The sequence below is a fragment of the Meleagris gallopavo genome, chromosome 8 (assembly GCF_905368555.1).
Source record: "Meleagris gallopavo chromosome 8, MGAL_WU_HG_1.1, whole genome shotgun sequence".
Classification (NCBI taxonomy): Eukaryota; Metazoa; Chordata; class Aves; order Galliformes; family Phasianidae; genus Meleagris; species Meleagris gallopavo.
In genome coordinates this window covers 31,542,296-31,559,131 of record NC_139411.1, presented here as the reverse complement: position 1 = coordinate 31,559,131, position 16,836 = coordinate 31,542,296, and the positions used below count along the sequence as shown (strand labels likewise).

Sequence of the window (16,836 nt, the reverse complement as noted above, 5' to 3'; positions counted from 1 at the left end):
AATTAAATTGTTTCTGGAGACCAAAACAGAAATACGTCTCAATTTAAAATTAAACTAGTCCCATATACGCACAGAAAACTATGGAGGAGTGTAAAGAGGGGATGACATGATTAATCTTTCTGAAACCAGTTATTTACTGAAATCTCTTTCTATCTTCGCTGAACAAATTGTGCTCTCATCTGAATTTTGGGGAAAAATACTAACAATTAGATGTATATAGCTATGGAAAGGATTGGGACAACAGTATTTTCTTTCATACACCCACACGGAGAATCCAGATAAGGTTGGATAAGTCATGTGAAAGAAATACTTCTTAAGAAATCATGCCATCTTCCTGCTTAGAAATAATGCAGAAAACGTATCCCTTGCTCTTGATGGAAAAGCAGTCATCTAAACCAGTGAGTGATGAGATCAATCATAAAAGTTGCTACAGCAGTGCAACAATGGGAAATTTCCAAAACTAAATGTTATAGATTAGACTGCCTGAAGAGATATGAAAATAAAAATAACACATAATTTAATAGAACGTAGCAGTTCAAATCCTCCCAGAATATTTCCTAACCCTGTCAGAGAAGCATTTGATGGTCGTATTATAAAAACATATTTTTAACAAAACACAGTGCCCCTGCAGCACATGAGCAGAATGCAAAGTATTTTATATTTTACAATGCAGAAAAAGACCTTTAAAAAAGGTAGGTTCATATCTCTTCAAAACCTTTTGTTGCATAGATAAGGAAAAATTATGATCAACTAAAAGAAAGACGTTTGAAAATTCTGGAGAGAAATGATCTTCCTGTCTGCATAGTTATTCTGCAGAACAGGCACTCCAAGTAATGAAATAGGTAACAATGTAGGATAGGAAGGCAAACACGTGCAAAACTGAATTTGAAAATAGTTCTCAGGGCTGTTTATTTCAAAAGGGAACCTCAGCATGTTGGCAGTATTATTTGTAAGATCAGGTCACTGGCTGGATCTCAAAAACTGCTGGCATCTTCTGCAAGGTTTACTTTGAAGGAATTTACCATTTGTTCTAGACTTAAACAATAGAGCACAATAGGAATGACCTTTCAACAATTGAGGACATTGCTGCCTACCCATGTATTTTATCTGATTAAAGCCTTCAGAATTCTGATATGGAGAAAAAAAATCAGGTTCTAGCTGACTTGACAACTCAGTTCTTGATAGATTTGGTATTTGACTACCTTATTCTTTGCTAAATGTCAGAAAGACAATTCTCTTTATTTTAGAGGTAGCAGAAATTGTAGGTAAGTACTAATTTCTCATATTCCACTCTAAATTTTAACTTTGTTCCACCAGATAAAGGACGAATTTTAACTCCCTGGTAGTGCATTTGGAACATTCATACATGCTTGACAGCTTATTATGTTATTTGGGGGACTTTGCTTCGCAGAGTTGAATCCGCTCGTGTCTTGGAGAGTATGTGCCTTCACAGACTGGCTGCGTAAGAAACAGAGCTGCCTTCAGTAATTCAGAATAAATATATATATGTATATATTCGCATTGTTAGCAAGGTGCCTTCCCTCAGCCCTCTGTGACGTTATTGTTCTGGTGCACCCTGCTCATAATGAGCAAATGATACAGAATGCTGTAATTGGAAACAAAGCTCTGAAACCATTCACAGTAGCACATTTCTAGATGTTGCATCATGGGATTCAGCTAAGCAAAATTGTACATCAGGTACAACCAAAAGACACATTCCAGATTATTTTATGCTAGCATGGATCCTTTTCATACTGCAGCAGAATTTTCTCAGTCTGAGTACAAAGATTACATCTAGTTAGTGATGTATAAGCACCATCTCTCCCTTATGCAGTTCTCTTTTCCCTGGTAACTACTCGCTCTCAGGCAGAGTGCTGGCTCCCATTAAGGCGATTCATCCCAGCTCACCCAGGAGCAGGGCTGTACGTGCTCACCAGATGGTTCTTTCTCACTAGCTGAACTTTGAATACGCAGAACTCTCTGCTCTCACCAGTGCTTCTCTTGCCTTTGCTTTATTCAGTGTTTCCTGGCTCTTTATGATCAAGGAAGGCTTGCGGCTGAAACTGAAACTCTTAGATAAAATGTAAGGAATAGAAATGCACAAAAATCTAAAGAAAGTACAGGTTTTGATGCTGAAAGCAGGATATTTTAAGTGCTTGACTGATTTGTTACCATTTTTACATCATCTATCTGAGTCAGCCCCAGCCCTCACACCCAGTAATCACATACTTGTGTCTCTTTTTACCATTTTAGTGTGGAACATAAAAATATCCAACTGCAGCTAGATCACCGTAAGAGGAAAACGTCAGAGAAGGCGTGATGTCCCGACTGTTCTTCCTTGCTGCATCTGTAGGGAGTTGTTATAGACTGCCATCCTCAGACTTGGAAACAAGCTCCAGATATTTGCAACTGACCTGGAGAAGGAGGGCAGGTTCCTCCTCTGGGATTCCCACACGCTCCCAGTTGGGATGGGAAAGCCATCACCTTCACACTAGTCCCCGGGAGCTGCCTTTCTTCTACCCACAGCTAGTTCTGCCCATTTTGTCAGCCTAGTTCTTAGCTACTTCTCAAATATGTCCTTCAAAAATGTTGTCGGAGGCACCTTCTCCCAGAGATGGGCACAGTTCACATAACTCAGCACACACTGACCCAAGCATTCCTCTCATTATTCAACTCCACGACTGCCCTGCTACAAAAGCACAACATGTGTCCACAAGGCCAGCAACAGGGACATCTTATCTCTCTGGTACCACATGGTACCATGGTAGGAGACAGGCAGTTTTTGTTTTAGGGAAAAAATAGCTTGAAAAGGTAGAAAATAAATAAATGCAGCAATACCTATTGTATAGTTAGGAGCAACTGTGCAGAAATAGGACAGAAGTGAGTGCTGAGTTGTTAGCTCTTCAGTCACTCTGAAATGTGTTTCACTACCAGCAAGAAAAGAGGCTAAAAGTTGAGAGCGCTTGAAAGCTCTAGCATGCACTATATTTTTCTTCATTTCCCTGTGGTTCTGCAGGGAGTAGAGGAAGGGGGTGATGGAGTAAATCCATCATGCTAGAGCTTTCCAGCTGAAAAGTTTGAGCCACCTGATGAAGGAATCTTGGAATCTTTCCTTGCTTGGGCAGATGTTCTGTAGGTAAAGGAGTCTGTGCAGCACAGCCAACAGAAAAACAAGGCACACAAAGGAAAATGGAAAAGTGGGAGGTGATGGCAATGGCGATAATCCAGTGTGCTCATTCAGGCTCTGGGAGGATGCAGGATCTGCCTGTCCCAGATGGCAGGCACAGCATGGCTGCTGCAGTGGCTCTGAGCATGCATCAGCAGGTCTGTCACAGCACAAGAAAGCAGCAGGGGGGGCAAAGAAAAGAGGAGAAAAAGGAGAGAATTAGGCAAGATGCAGAGCTGCATGTTAAAAACAAAGAAGAAAGAAAAATTAAAGATGGAAATGCAAAGCGAGCTCTTTGAATCTGCTCTTAAAGAAAGTCATCAGGGAAGACAATGACAAGAAACAATGCAACTATAAAAGGAAGCAGCAGCCTGAGTCCCTCTAGGGAAATGCAAGACATTTGTGAGGACTTCAGACAAAAATCCATGAGAAAAAATGGATTAAAATCCATAAGCTAATTGCTGCTGAGGAACGTCAGGCTGAAAGGGGCTGGATTCCTTTGTGCAATGGCCAACATGTCACTTATCCCCAACAAGAACACGTTCAACCACTACCAAACACCTGGAACTCAGAAGAAGCATTGACAGAAGTGGGGGGCAAGCGTAACACTAGCTCCTCCAACACTGCTAACTGAGTGTGGGTAAAAATACTGCATTAATACAACCTATGGCTTAGATGCTGGGTTTAGGTAGCTCCCCAATCTGAGCATTAGCTTTTGCGAGCCCCGTGGACAGACAGCACCTTTCCCCAAACGTTGCCTATAAATCATAGATGCTAAACTCCGTGGCCTGAAGCTTGGCTGGGGGGTTCAGACTCGTGTATTTTTCTCCTTTTTAAGTGAGCATACCACTTTTCCTACATAGCAACCAATGTTATCAGGTGGCACTAACGCTCCCCCAGTCAGAGACAATGTCAGCAGCACGTAACGTTTGGTGAAAGTGAGAGGAGGATTTATTGTAAAAGAAGGCTACCCAGGAACGGAGAAGGCAACAGAGAACAGACGCAGTTTGCAGAATGCAGTATGTCATGCCAGGTGTAATCACTGCCAGCTAATCAGATTATTTGATGAGACAGAGGGAGCAAAATCCATCTTCCAGTTGACGTAATCCTCTGATAGACTTCTGAAGGATTCTGAATACGTTTCAGAAGCCATTCCTTTAATTTCTCCTTGACGCTTTTCAGTTTTTTATTAGCAAATCTAAGATGAAACAAGTGCTGTTTAAAACCAAACAACAAACAAACAGAACTCAGTACACGTAGCAGTGAGACTGAAGGGAGGCACCTAGCAGGGCAGCGGGCTGGAGCTGGCTGCCACACTGCGGGTTAGCAAGATGTGAAGGAGTGCCTGTAACTCCAGAGATGGCTTGATGCTATTAGTGGAGCACTGTGAGGGTGATAAATGGTGAAAAAAAGGAATACACAAGCCTGGAATTAAATACAGAAGATGGTTTTCTGGACAGTCCTGAATTTTGAAAGAGAATAGGTTTTTAATTTTAACTCAGAACTATCCTGGGCCATAAACCTTTATCACTTTAATACCATGCCTTATTTTAAGGAGATGTTCTGTAAAAAAATGTGTAGCTTCCAGCATTTCTCAAAGAGGCACCTTCAACAGGGTGACGGAGCACTGGAACAGGCTGCCCAGGGGGGTTGTGGAGTCTCCTTCTCTGGAGATATTCAAGTCTCGCCTGGACGCCTACCTGTGCGACCTGGTGTAGGGAACCTGCTTTGGCAGGGGGGTTGGTCTCGATGATCTCTAGAGGTCCCTTCCAACCCCTACAATTCTGTGATTCTGTGATTCTGTGAACAGCTGGATAAAATGCAGCTTGCAATCTTCTTCCTATTTCTAATCATACAGAAAGAATTTGGCAGGATTTACCTTGTAATTGCTATGCCTTATTGACAGATACAACAAAAGAAAAGTAAACCTGAGAAACAGAAAAAAAAAAAAAAAAATCAAGTTCAAACCAAATTACTTTCCTGGAAACACAGTTTTGTTTTGTTTTGTTTTTGATTGCTTACATTCCTATTTTTAAAAGAAAAGAATTCAGTAATTATACATTGAGCAACTATTGTTTCCTGTATCAATCATCACAGAAGCTGCTGTATCTTCATTTTTTTTTGTATGCTATGCTAAAATCATGGGTAGATACAGATTAAAATAATTGCAGTGTAACACTGTCTAGGATCACTGTCTCTCATTGCACTAAAAAATGCTGAAGCAAAGCTAAGACATTTATCGAGCAGCAGGCGCTCATTAGCTTGTTGTCAGACTCTCTCCCATTGATAGCTCCTACGTGGATATTTTGTAGGTAAGCAACATTATAAATAGACCTTTTGTAGCTAACATTTCTGCTTGCATATAAAATATATGTTTGCTGTCTCCCAGATAATTCTGGCTATGCTAAGGAACACAGATTTTGTCATTCAGGAATGTGTTGCTTCAGTAAACCCACTGCATGTCTCAGCTGTCTATGAGTTTCTGTTGCCTAACCTCCACAAAATGTCTACACTTTGCCAGTCTGCACTTCATAGAATCATAGAATCACAGAATGGCCTGGGTTGAAAAGGACCACAGTGCTCACCCCTGCTATGTGCAGGTCTCCAACCAGCAGCCCAGGCTGCCCAGAGCCACATCCAGCCTGGCCTTGAATGCCTGCAGGGATGAGGCATCCACAGCCTCCTTGGGCAACCTGTTCCAGTGCCTCACCACCCTGTGTGTGAAAAACTTCCTCCTAATATCCAACCTAAACCTCCCCTGTCTCAGTTTAAAACCATCCCTCCTTATGTTTGTGAGTGTCCTATCACTCACAAACAGCCATTCCCCCTCCTGTTTATACGTTCCCTTCAAGTACTGTCTTACATAAGACAGACAGCTCTGGAACTGCCCATATCCAGAGAGAATTTTCAGTTTACAGGAATTCACCGGAAAAGGAAAATTGTGATTTACATTATACGTTGAAAGAATATATATCTGAAATTGCTCAAATATTACAGCAAATTGGATTTTCTGCAGAGGTTGGAGTAAAGATTTAGTATTAGGAAATTCAGAAGTATAATTAACTGAGGGGTGAACTGCTGTCTCAACAGCTGATGTCATAAGCCAGCCAGATCCATGTATCATCATTTGCCTGTACACCTCATTGCTGGCCAAATAAAACAGAAACTGAGGGCGAGCCATTGACTTATGTTTTCCCAATGCAATTCAGGTTAATCAATAAAACCGATTTTAAAAAATTATACAAAATGTTGCACTCCTGCTGAAATAATTGAAAATTGGTCAAACTGTTTGGTCTCACAAAGGCCACGTTCTTTCACTAGAGCTCAAACCTTCACAAATATTGAAACCCCTGACTGAGACACTCACTGCTTCCCTTTCCTTGGACGTTGCACTGCTCTTCTTGCAGTGCAGGATCTCTTATCATTCATCTCCGTATCAGTCAGCTGACAAGGGACCTGGGCAAACGCCCAAGGCTCAGTTCAGCTTTGGACCTTTGCCCACAAGCCATATTTGATCATATATGAATATCACACTCAATTGAATATATTAGTAATATCTATTAGACAGCTGCCATAGATAGAATCCGGGCTACATGTGTCAGAAGAGGAAAAAAGCTGTTAAAATGAGTGGGACTGAGTGCTTCCATCAAATTAGTAAGCCTCTCTCAAGCATAGCAAGAATCTGCTTGGATTAGTGCTTTCCTACTGTTTGTGGAAGAATCAGAAGTTCTGGCATTTCACTGTGGTGCTCTCTCTCATTTCACCTTCCTGGCTTTCAATTTGCCAGCCTCTTATTCCAAGTATGCTTCTGACATGGATAGCTCATTCTTCCGAGAGGTTTCGTGTCGTTCTCAGGCACTCAGTGAGGAGGTCAAGTGGAGCTGGTCTTCCCTCAGAGCACAAATCTTATTTCTTGGCTGCCTTCTTCTCCCCTCAGAGAACATTCTGAAGAAGGTCTCAGTAGCATATTGCTCGGAATCAAAATAGCTGCATTTTATTCAAACTTGATAACCCCATGAGAAAAGTCCCTTGGACTTTGACTTCTCTTTTATAGCTGTTGACTGCTTTGGCAGATGGTCCTCTTAGATCTTCTCAGTTAAAAAGCATTAAATCACAGTTCCATCAACTGGCAGTAACTGAATGCTTTTCATGGAATATTTGCTTTCTGCCCTAGACTTTCTGCCTCTAGAGTCAAGTGATTGAGTTAGACTTTGGAGGTTTTATTTTCAAAACAGATTTCTAATCTTCAGACAGGGCAGAAAAGCATAAAATATAAACTAAATATAACCTTGGTGCAACCTGAAGGTGCATAAACCAGAAGTCAAGACAAAAAAAGGAACCAGAAATATTTGTTCTTAGACTCGCTATTTAAAAATATATTTCAGATGGTTTTGAGACTGATACATCAGTTCAGTTTGGGTTTTTTTCCCTGATGTTTTTGGTGGCCACTTCCACAATGCAGAATACAGTTTCTGTTTGTGCCAGTGCTGGACTTCTATCCTAACTTAGAGCAGTGGAATGAATAGATTTGCTCTCACCACACGGTCACTCTAGCTGAGGTTTGTACTTCAGTTACATTATGGGTAGACGTGCTCTGCTTAACTAATTTCCTCACACAGCAAATTACCTGCAAATTCCTTTTCTTTTAGATCTGTCAGTCTTTGCATTTTGGCTGCGTGGCTGCCCCAGTTCATCCTAGAGATAACTGTGCTGTAGCTCTGGCTACAATCATTTCTTTGTGTTTGTCAGTGCTGTCTACAGCTTTGGCATTAAGTACGTACCAGGTAGCATCATGGAACTATGAAATGATAGGAGGGGAACCTCTGGAGGTCCCTGCTCAAAGCAAGGGGAACTTTAGTTAGATCCAACTTGAGAGGCAGGCTGTGCTGTCCAGATCCTCATATGACAAGTTTGGAAACCCTCTGAATTCAGATTTAGCACTAGCTGTCTCCAAAACACACACTCACTCCCTCTTCTTAGTACTGGAAGCCCCAAAAAGGTTTAATTTAGTTGTTTACTCATTGAGAGATAATATGGCTATAGATTAAAAAAGCAGCAATTTGCTGAGGCCATAGGAAATTAAAGATAATCTGAATTAAACACAACCCACTAACCTAGAACACCAAGGAAAACTTTAGCTTCTCTTTCTAGCCTAATACCAGAGGGGCCATGACAGAAAAAAATAACGATGTATTAATTATCATAGAGATTATCATAAAGGGGATCTTATCAGTGTAGCTCAAAAGTTTGCTGTAACACTGCTTACGCAAAGCAATTTGGTACCATCTACCACAAGGTCTGCTACTTTCTGAACGCGTCTGCCGAGCAGTATTTCTCCTCCAAAAGGAAGGCTTTGGTTTATCACCTAACAGCCATCTCTCCAACAGCCATTTACCTGAGAGCTCTTCTGAGATTTCCCATTTTCTAACCGCAAGAAGAAAAGCGACGTGCGCGGCTCAGCGCACTTGAAAACGTCTCGGTAAATTTCCCTGCATCTAAACTAGGCTAAACAAGTTACTTCCTAGGCACACTGACCCCTCGGGGGAACTGCACAGTCTAGTTCAGACTCCATCCACGTTACAAAGCCCTAATTTAGTCCTGATGTTTTTCCACATGGAAGCCGGTTTTCACAAGGTCACCCCCAACAGAGACAGGAAATTTTTTACTCTTCCTGTGCAGACCTTGAGTTTTGAAAAATGCTTTTGCTTTTCATCATCATCTGCATGCTATTTTTTTCCGTCCCACTTACATTAAATGGTCTGTAGCAGCGGTTGTAATTTATGCAGCACTGCAGACAGCTATTTCAGGGCTTACATGTAATGCCACCTCCTTGATTTTAAATGCTGCTTTTAAATGAATGCTCTCAAAACCACTGGATAGCTTTGACTGGGGAACGGAGGCTGTGTGGTATGGAAGCAAAACTGGGCTGTATTTGGTGGCAAACCGAAGCATGAAGAAGAGAAAAAAGGGAAAAGGGCTGAATGTACATTACAATCAGACATTTTTCTATTCCCAGGCACATTCCCTTATTTTTGCAGTGTATTTTGAAAAGGTAAGACCTGGTGATGTGTGCCTGTCTCTGAATTAGTGCCAAATACCTAAACAGGGCAATGAATGAGGTCTGTAGATCTGTACTTGCCCTTCTCATTGTGCACGTGTCCTTGACTGCTCTGCTTTCCTCCATTGCAATGACAACACTTCTCACACCGGAGGAAATACTCAGCTTGCATCTTCCTGGAGAGCAGCAATTTCCCCGTTCTCATAACTCAAGTGTTCCTCACCAAACAGCTGCAGCATCTCCTTGAATGGTGGAATATATGGGTTTATTTTGGTGTTCTTTCCCCTTAAATAACTGATCAAATTAGTGCGAGGGAAACATACCTAGAGCATCTTCAAGAACAGCTGTTCTTTACAAATCAGCCCCAGGAAACCTTTTGTCTGTTTATACTGCAAATTAGCAGAATGTAGGCTTCTGTATCCTGAAATATTCTGCAATATCCCATTAAAAAAGTGGAGAAGTGAGCCCTGGTTCCAAGCAGCAGATCGCAAATGTAAGTGGGAGGAGAGCAAACAGTCCCTTCAGAGCTCACCTTGCTGTGTTTGCTGAGGTTCACGTCATGGATTATCTTTATCTGCATTACCTCGTTCATCTGGAGCTTCTAAGCAATATCCTTAGGAAAAATAAATAGGTGTATTTTGAGTTGGCTTTCATGTATTTATTTATTTATTTTACTAGAATTGAGTTTCTCTACATCTTTCTTAACTAAGCTGATCATAGAATCACAGAATGGCCAGGGTTGGAAGGGACCTCAAGGACCATCAAGCTCCAACCCCCTCCCACATGTAGGGCCACCAACCTCCCCATTTAATACCAGCCCAGGCTGCCCAGGGCCCCATCCAACCTGGCCTTGAACACCTCCAGGGATGGATGGGACATCCACAGCCTCTCTGGGCAGCTGTTCCAGCACCTCACCACTCTCTTCCCTCTGATATCCAACCTCAATCTTCCCTCCCTCAACTTAAAACCATTTCCCCTTGTCCGGCTGTTACCTACCCTTTCAAAGAGTTGACTCCCCTCCTGTTTGTAGGCTCCCTCTAGGTACTGAAAGGCTGCAATTAGATCACTCTGCAGCCTGTTCTCCAGGCTGAACAAGCCCAGCTTCCTCAGCCTGTTTTCGTAGGGGAGATGCTCCAACCCCCTCATAATCTTTGTGGCCGTCCTATGGGCTCTCTCCAACAGCTCCTGATATGCATGGGTTGTATAAAAATACATAGGATCTCTATGAAGAAGCTATTATTTTCTAACCTTTGCCTGGCCCGGGTGAAAGCAAGCTGTGTGATGTTTGCTCTCACATTTGCACTATGTGTGTACGTTCTCATTTTAGCACAGTGACCCTGATGGCTGTGGGCTCGTGGTTCTGGGGGTTTTCCATCCAGCAGTTCAGATGGAAGTGGGCATTCCTGATCCTGCATTCATCACACTGAGCAATAAGCCAGGGCCCATGGTCCTCTATCACTGGTAACTGACAGTAATAATTGTCTCTCAGCTGTCATAAGAGGATGTGAACAATCCTTGTTTGGGTAGTGAAGAATTCGGTCCCATCTGATGACTGTCAGCTGAGATGATCTCAGAGGGAAGAGATTCTGCCCACAAATCCCATTTCCCCCTCCCCAGCAGCATTCCTGTCCTTGTCCCTTCCTGCATTCCTCCTCCCCCATGCTCACCTCACACAGCAGCCTGCACTGGGAGACTTTGCCCACATCGTGTGGTGTGGCTCGGAGTGAGATGTACAGCTCATGTCTCCTTCATTGATGCAGGCAACACACATCCCAGTGCTATCGAAATCTCAAAGTTTAGGCCAGGCTGGATGTGGCTCTGGGCAGCCTGGTCTGCTGGTTTGTGACCCTGCACATAGCAGGGGATTGAAACTAGATGATCATTGTGGTCCTTTTCAACCCAGGCCATTCTGTGATTCTATGATTCCTGCTTTTCTCAGGAATCACAGACAAAGAATTATTCATAGAGCAAATTCACACCCATTCTACTGTGCTGTGGCAATTCTGGGACAGCAGCACGCACGGCACAGGCACTGCACGTTCATTTTTTGCTGGCCTCCTTCTGCAGGAGCCAGGCCAGAACAGGGGCTGTGTTCTTGCTTCCTATAGTGGCAAAGGAGGTGCTGCAGGAGGGCACAAAGGAAAGTGACTCATCCCTGTGATCATTAATTAATTAGTGCCCTGCTGCTCCTCAGGGCAGGCCAAACTGATTGTATGTGAGGAAAGCTGACACAGAGAAGTAGAAAATTCGGCTCACAAAGGAGCTTGGAAGGTGTTGAGTCCCAAATGAATCCTACCTGCTCCTTTGATACGATGAGATAATGGCCTCAGCCAGCACAAGGGAAGATTCCTGTTGGATATTAGGAATCATTTATTCTCCAAAAGAGCAGTGATGCAGTGGCACAGCTGCCCAGGGAGTGGTGGTTACTGTCCCTGTAGGTGCTCAGGAACAACAGGGATGTGGCACTGAGGGATGTGGGCAGTGGGCATGGGAGGGTGGATGGGAGTAGGGGATCTCAGAGGTCTTTTCCAACTCAGAATTGACTCACACTGGTGAGACAGATGCTTCACTCCCAGATGCAGACCAGTGAAGATTTAGAGGCTGACTGCAACCAGCAAGCACCCCACGGATGCTGGCCAAAGGCAGTGGCTGCACCCCAGCACCCAGACGAGGTGCTTCTGCCCATCAGTGCTCTGCCATCTCCAGGTTTCTGAGGTTTCTAACGCTGCTTGCTGAGCCAGCAGACCGAGAGCTGTTCGTCCTGCTGAAAGGAGCAGGCAGATGGCAGCCACCCCTCCCTCTCACCTCCCTGTCATCAGACAAGTGTATTTTTAGCCTTTTCCCTGTGATCTTTAAAATGACTCCAGACACACAGGTGCACTTTGTAAGAAGGCCAGAAGAGAAATCTGTAACAGATTTGCGCGCTCCCTGCTCTGTTAGTGTGCCTTGGCCAGCAAAGGCATCTGCTGCCCAGAACTCACCCTTCCCCAGCACCCCCTCCATGCTCCGTCCCAGAGCAAAATTCTCACCAAAAAAAACACAAACATTGCAACAACAACAACAAAAAAGAGATCTTCCAGCCCCATCTGCCCAAAGGAGGAGGGATGCTGAGCAGGGGGGCAGCTGCTACTCACCTGTCCTCACAGTTTCTCGCTTTCTCTTGTTTCCAGGGCTGGGGACAGAGCTGAGCAGGAGTTGGGTGCAGCAGAAAGCATCCGAAGCTGATGGTGCTACCAAGAGCTCGAGCTGCACTGCCAGCTGCTTGCTGCTCACGTTGTTTAATACAATTTATTAAGCAAAGATCAATATTGGATGCACGGCCTCCATCCCTGTCTTAGAGCATGAGCTTGGCCAGAGTGTTCCATGTGGACAACAATGCAGGGACTCATCTCCTGATGATGGAACTTGTTGATCATCCTGCCCTGACCCCAACCAGAGTTCTGGGGATTTGGAGAGAGCACACAGTGACTGCTTCGAACCAACTCCCTGCACATCACAGCACAGGAGAAATTTGGGGTGAGGCTTCCTGGGGACACAGCAGGATGGCCAAATGCAGTCGTTAAAAACATTTCTGACTTCTGAGTTCAGGATGATGTACTTCTCTTGGTAAGTAAAAAGCATGAGGTCTCACAGCTACCACAGTTTATTAATTTGTCTCTTTAATCTAATTCTCTGCTCTCTGTGGAGAGAGATCAAATGAATTATATGTAGCCCAAGTCGCAGGAAAAGCCAGCACAGTGCAAGGGGAAAAATATAAAACAGCAACTCAGGAGAGTCAAAATTCATTAAAAAATATGGGTAAAGAGTTTGTAGTGACCACAACCTAAAATAATAAATACTTCATGAGGAGGAATTTACCCCTCTCTTCTGTACACCAGTGAGGAATCCAGTGGAAACTCCTTGTAGAGCTGTAAATAAGCAGGGATTACGATGCTGTGTTCTGGGGGGTTCCTCTCTCGTCCCACTGCTTTCTTCTGTACATACATGGCTTTGCAAGGCAAGACCTGGAACGACAGAACGTGGGGAGCAGAATGCTGAAGCAAAGTGACTGCTGGTCAGTCGCTGCAACCCTCACTGTGCCAGGGGGAGAGAGCCTGGTGTGCATGGTGCTCAGCTGTGAGGCCATGATGCTGAGTTGCTCGCTGCTCTTCCGGGCAATAATTGGATTGGAAAAGAATAAATCATTATTATTTTTAACAGAGCCATTATCCTGTCCTCATCCTAAAGCTTCTGCTAACTTCTGGCAGCACAGCTCAGATCCATGTGGCGCCTTTTAACCCCAACCCGCTTTAAAATATTAATCCTCATGCAGAGCACGGGGTGTGAGGGCTCTCATAGTGATGGTGGTCCCATTTGGGAGGAAAATAAGTGCGTTATGATGTCCTCACAGTGATTTCTTTTTGCCATTTTTTTTTACAATTTTCTCAGTTAACATTAAAAAAAAAACATGCATCACTATGCAAAACGAGCTCTGATTCGAATTATTTTTCTCTGGGAAAAAGAAGGGATGGGGATGGTTTCCCAGTGGGAGATGATACTATTAAAACAATAAGATGGTTCTTTCTGATTCCTTTTTTCATGAAGAATTGTTGACTAATCTGAAAATACACCAGGAAGAGGTCACTTTGGATTGAAAGGCATTGCTCTCTAGAGCAATAAGAGCAGTAAAATTGCAATCGATGGCTTTCATAGATCCCATTGTGAACCCCAATGGCAGTGGGTGGTGGACACATCCCCATCCCACACCACATCAGGGTGCTCTGGCCATGATAAACCTGAGCACAGCACTGCCTGGAGGTCCCTTTGCTTCCCAGCCCTGATCCTGCTGCCTGTGGCTCTGCCCTCACCTCTCTTCCTTCTGTTTTCCACCAGGAATACCCTGGAACATACAAGGGTTAATGCACTCCCTTTCAAGATACTTGCATGCTGAGCCCCTTTGGGATCCCATGTAGGCCACGTCCCTGACTTTGGTAGAATATGGACCAGCTCACCCTCGCTCCAAGCAATGCAGTCAGCAGTGCCCCATCGCGTTCTGCAGACAAACCTCACCTTCTCCCAGCAGTGGCCATCAGCCCTCCTCTGTGTCTTCATCCTCTGTGTGCTCAATGGATCCCATGCTCAGACAACAGACCTGCCACCAAATGGTTTCACTGGGTGAAGCATTTGCTGAAGCCTTAATTAAAATGCAGAAGCTCCAGATGAGTGTTTTAGTGAATAAATGCTGCTAATCGCATTTTCAAAGAGCTGTATGACTAAAATTAATACCTCCTTCCTCCACTTCCACTGGTGAATCTTCCCCAGAGATAGTTCCACTTCTTGACCATGGATGTACCTACACCAGCCACAAACCTGGCTGGAGCACAGCCTGTCAGCACGAGCCCTTCCCAACCACTGCTCGATTCTCCTCGAGGTCCAACCAACACACCACCAACTCCAAGGCAGGGGCCAGGGGGCCACAGGCACACCGAGCTCTTCTTCCAGCATCAACAAAGAAATTGTGCTGAGCTTCGCTTGGATGAACACCTGGAGGCTGTGGGATCTCTTGCCTTCCTTCAAAAACCATTTGTTGTTGTTCTGGAGCTGTTTTCCAAATTGGCAAAACTGAAAGGTTTGAGTCGGTGTCATTTGTACCTGTGACCGAAGAAAGAGGAGCTGAGATACCTGCAAGGCTGCAGGAAAGGGAGCCCCAGAACAATAGCGGATCTCAGTCTGCAAAGTGTATGTGGGGAAGGGGAGAGCGCAGGGCATTCATATCGGAGATGTTCTGGTTATGATTCCCCCCTGTGATGACAGCGCAGTCACAGCTGAGAATTATTCATGGTACCCAAAATGATTGTTGATAAAAAGAAGAAAAAAAAAGAAAGGAAACAGAAAGATGATTTAAGGCAGAGCAGCACCTTCTACCAGCTCAGGGCTGGGCTGCCCCTGGATCACCTCCGTGAGATGGTCCTGTTGTATTCCTGAAATGTTGCACCCAATGAACAAATGTGGCTGAGGTTTGGAAACCTTATCTCCCTTCACCATCCAGATCCCTGGATGGTCTCTGAGGCCTCGAAGTGAAGCCCTGGTAGCTGCTCCCCACCCATCTGTGAGTCTTTAGCCAACGCAGACTACAGCTGTGATATGGGCAGAGAAAAAGGAACCTGAGCATTGCAGCAGACACTGGGCATCTCGCGCTCAAGCAAGATGAAGAAGCATAGAGGATGAATGTAAAGCCTTGTGCACAGAAGCTCTCTAACAGATGAGTGAAGCACTGAACCACAGAATCATTATGGTTGGAAAAGACCTCTAAGACCACCAAGTGCAACCCCAACCCATCCCCACTTACCATGTCCCTCAGTGCCACATCCCCACGGTCCTCCAGGGGCAGTGAGTCCAGCACCTCCCTGGGCAGCCTCACCTCACATTTGGCAACTTCAATATAGTGTTCATAAAGAAACTCAAATTTTTGGTCCCCATTCTTGGGCACTTTGGACCCAAGCAGACAATTCTATCAGTCTTTCATTCACAGTGTTTTAAAATTGCAGCGCCCAGCAGCCATAACAGACGCGGGTGACCCACCCTCAAGACATCTAAACACAAGAATGCAGTATACAGAGATCAGCTCCACCTACAAAACCAATCCATTACTGTAATTACGTGGACCAGAAGTCCTACAAACGCATTGCATCATTAGCTGGTTTTGTGCCAAAGGCGAGGAGCTGGCCTGGGCACAGCTCAGCAGTAACGATTCCACCCTGCATCACTTGTTATTCCCCAAAACCCCAAAGTTAAAACAGCACCTTTCCTTCACGCATTCAGAACACACACCCTCTCTCTCAAATGAGTAAGGAATAAAGCTTAAGAGGAAATAAAAATAAACAGGCTTGAATGTAACTTGACATTAATAAAGCTTAAGAAAGGATTAGGCTAAGCTTGGGAAACACAGTTGGTTCCATTCAGCAGCTCCTTAGGGCTTCCCTTCAGAGCACACTGAGGCTGCAGCAGCCCCATTTGGGTGTGCAATGCACAGCAGTGGGGAACAGCATGAAACTCAGCTCTCTTCATTCACACTGCTGCTGTCCTGTTATGTTTCATGTCAGCACTGAGGAGCTCCCAAGCCTTATTAGGTGCATCACAACAGAGAGCAGCTGATGGAATAGTTCAAGGTCCCGTGAAGAACAGCAGATCTTCAGCTCTTCAAAACGAGGACATCTCAAACAGAACTGCTCAATATTTTGTAGGGCTGCAGCTGCTTTGAACTGCAAGCGCTGATAAATGAATAGAGCAGCAGGGGACATTCAGGCTGGGAATCAGGAAATATTTCTTCTCCAAAAGAGCGGTGATGCAGTGGCACAGCTGCCCAGGGACTGGTGGGGTCACCATCCCAGAGGTGCTCAGGAACCACAGGGATGTGGCACTGAGGGATGTGGGCAGTGGGCATGGTGGGGTGGAGATCTGAGAGATCTTTTCCACCATTGAGGATTCTATGAGTAATGATGCTGGGCTTTATGCACTGATCGCAGCGTGCCCAATCCATCTCCAGGGGACAGGCCCAGCTGGAGGAGAAAATTTCTTTTGAGAGCGAGGGAAGGAAGCACTGCAGTGAGCAGATCACCCTGAGCACCCAGGG

The 16,836-nt window shown here is 44.6% G+C and overlaps 1 long non-coding RNA gene across 1 annotated transcript; it reads right to left on the bottom strand.

Annotated features, from left to right (window-relative positions):
* Window positions 1-4,108: 4,108 nt before the first annotated feature.
* LOC146543900 (uncharacterized) lies at window positions 4,109-15,762 on the bottom strand. Its single transcript, XR_014884766.1, has 5 exons — window positions 14,490-15,762; window positions 14,274-14,397; window positions 12,359-13,228; window positions 9,757-9,837; window positions 4,109-4,364 (listed from the first exon to the last, which is right to left on the bottom strand). It is a non-coding gene; the product is annotated as an uncharacterized LOC146543900 (long non-coding RNA).
* Between the last annotated feature and the right edge of the window lie 1,074 nt (window positions 15,763-16,836).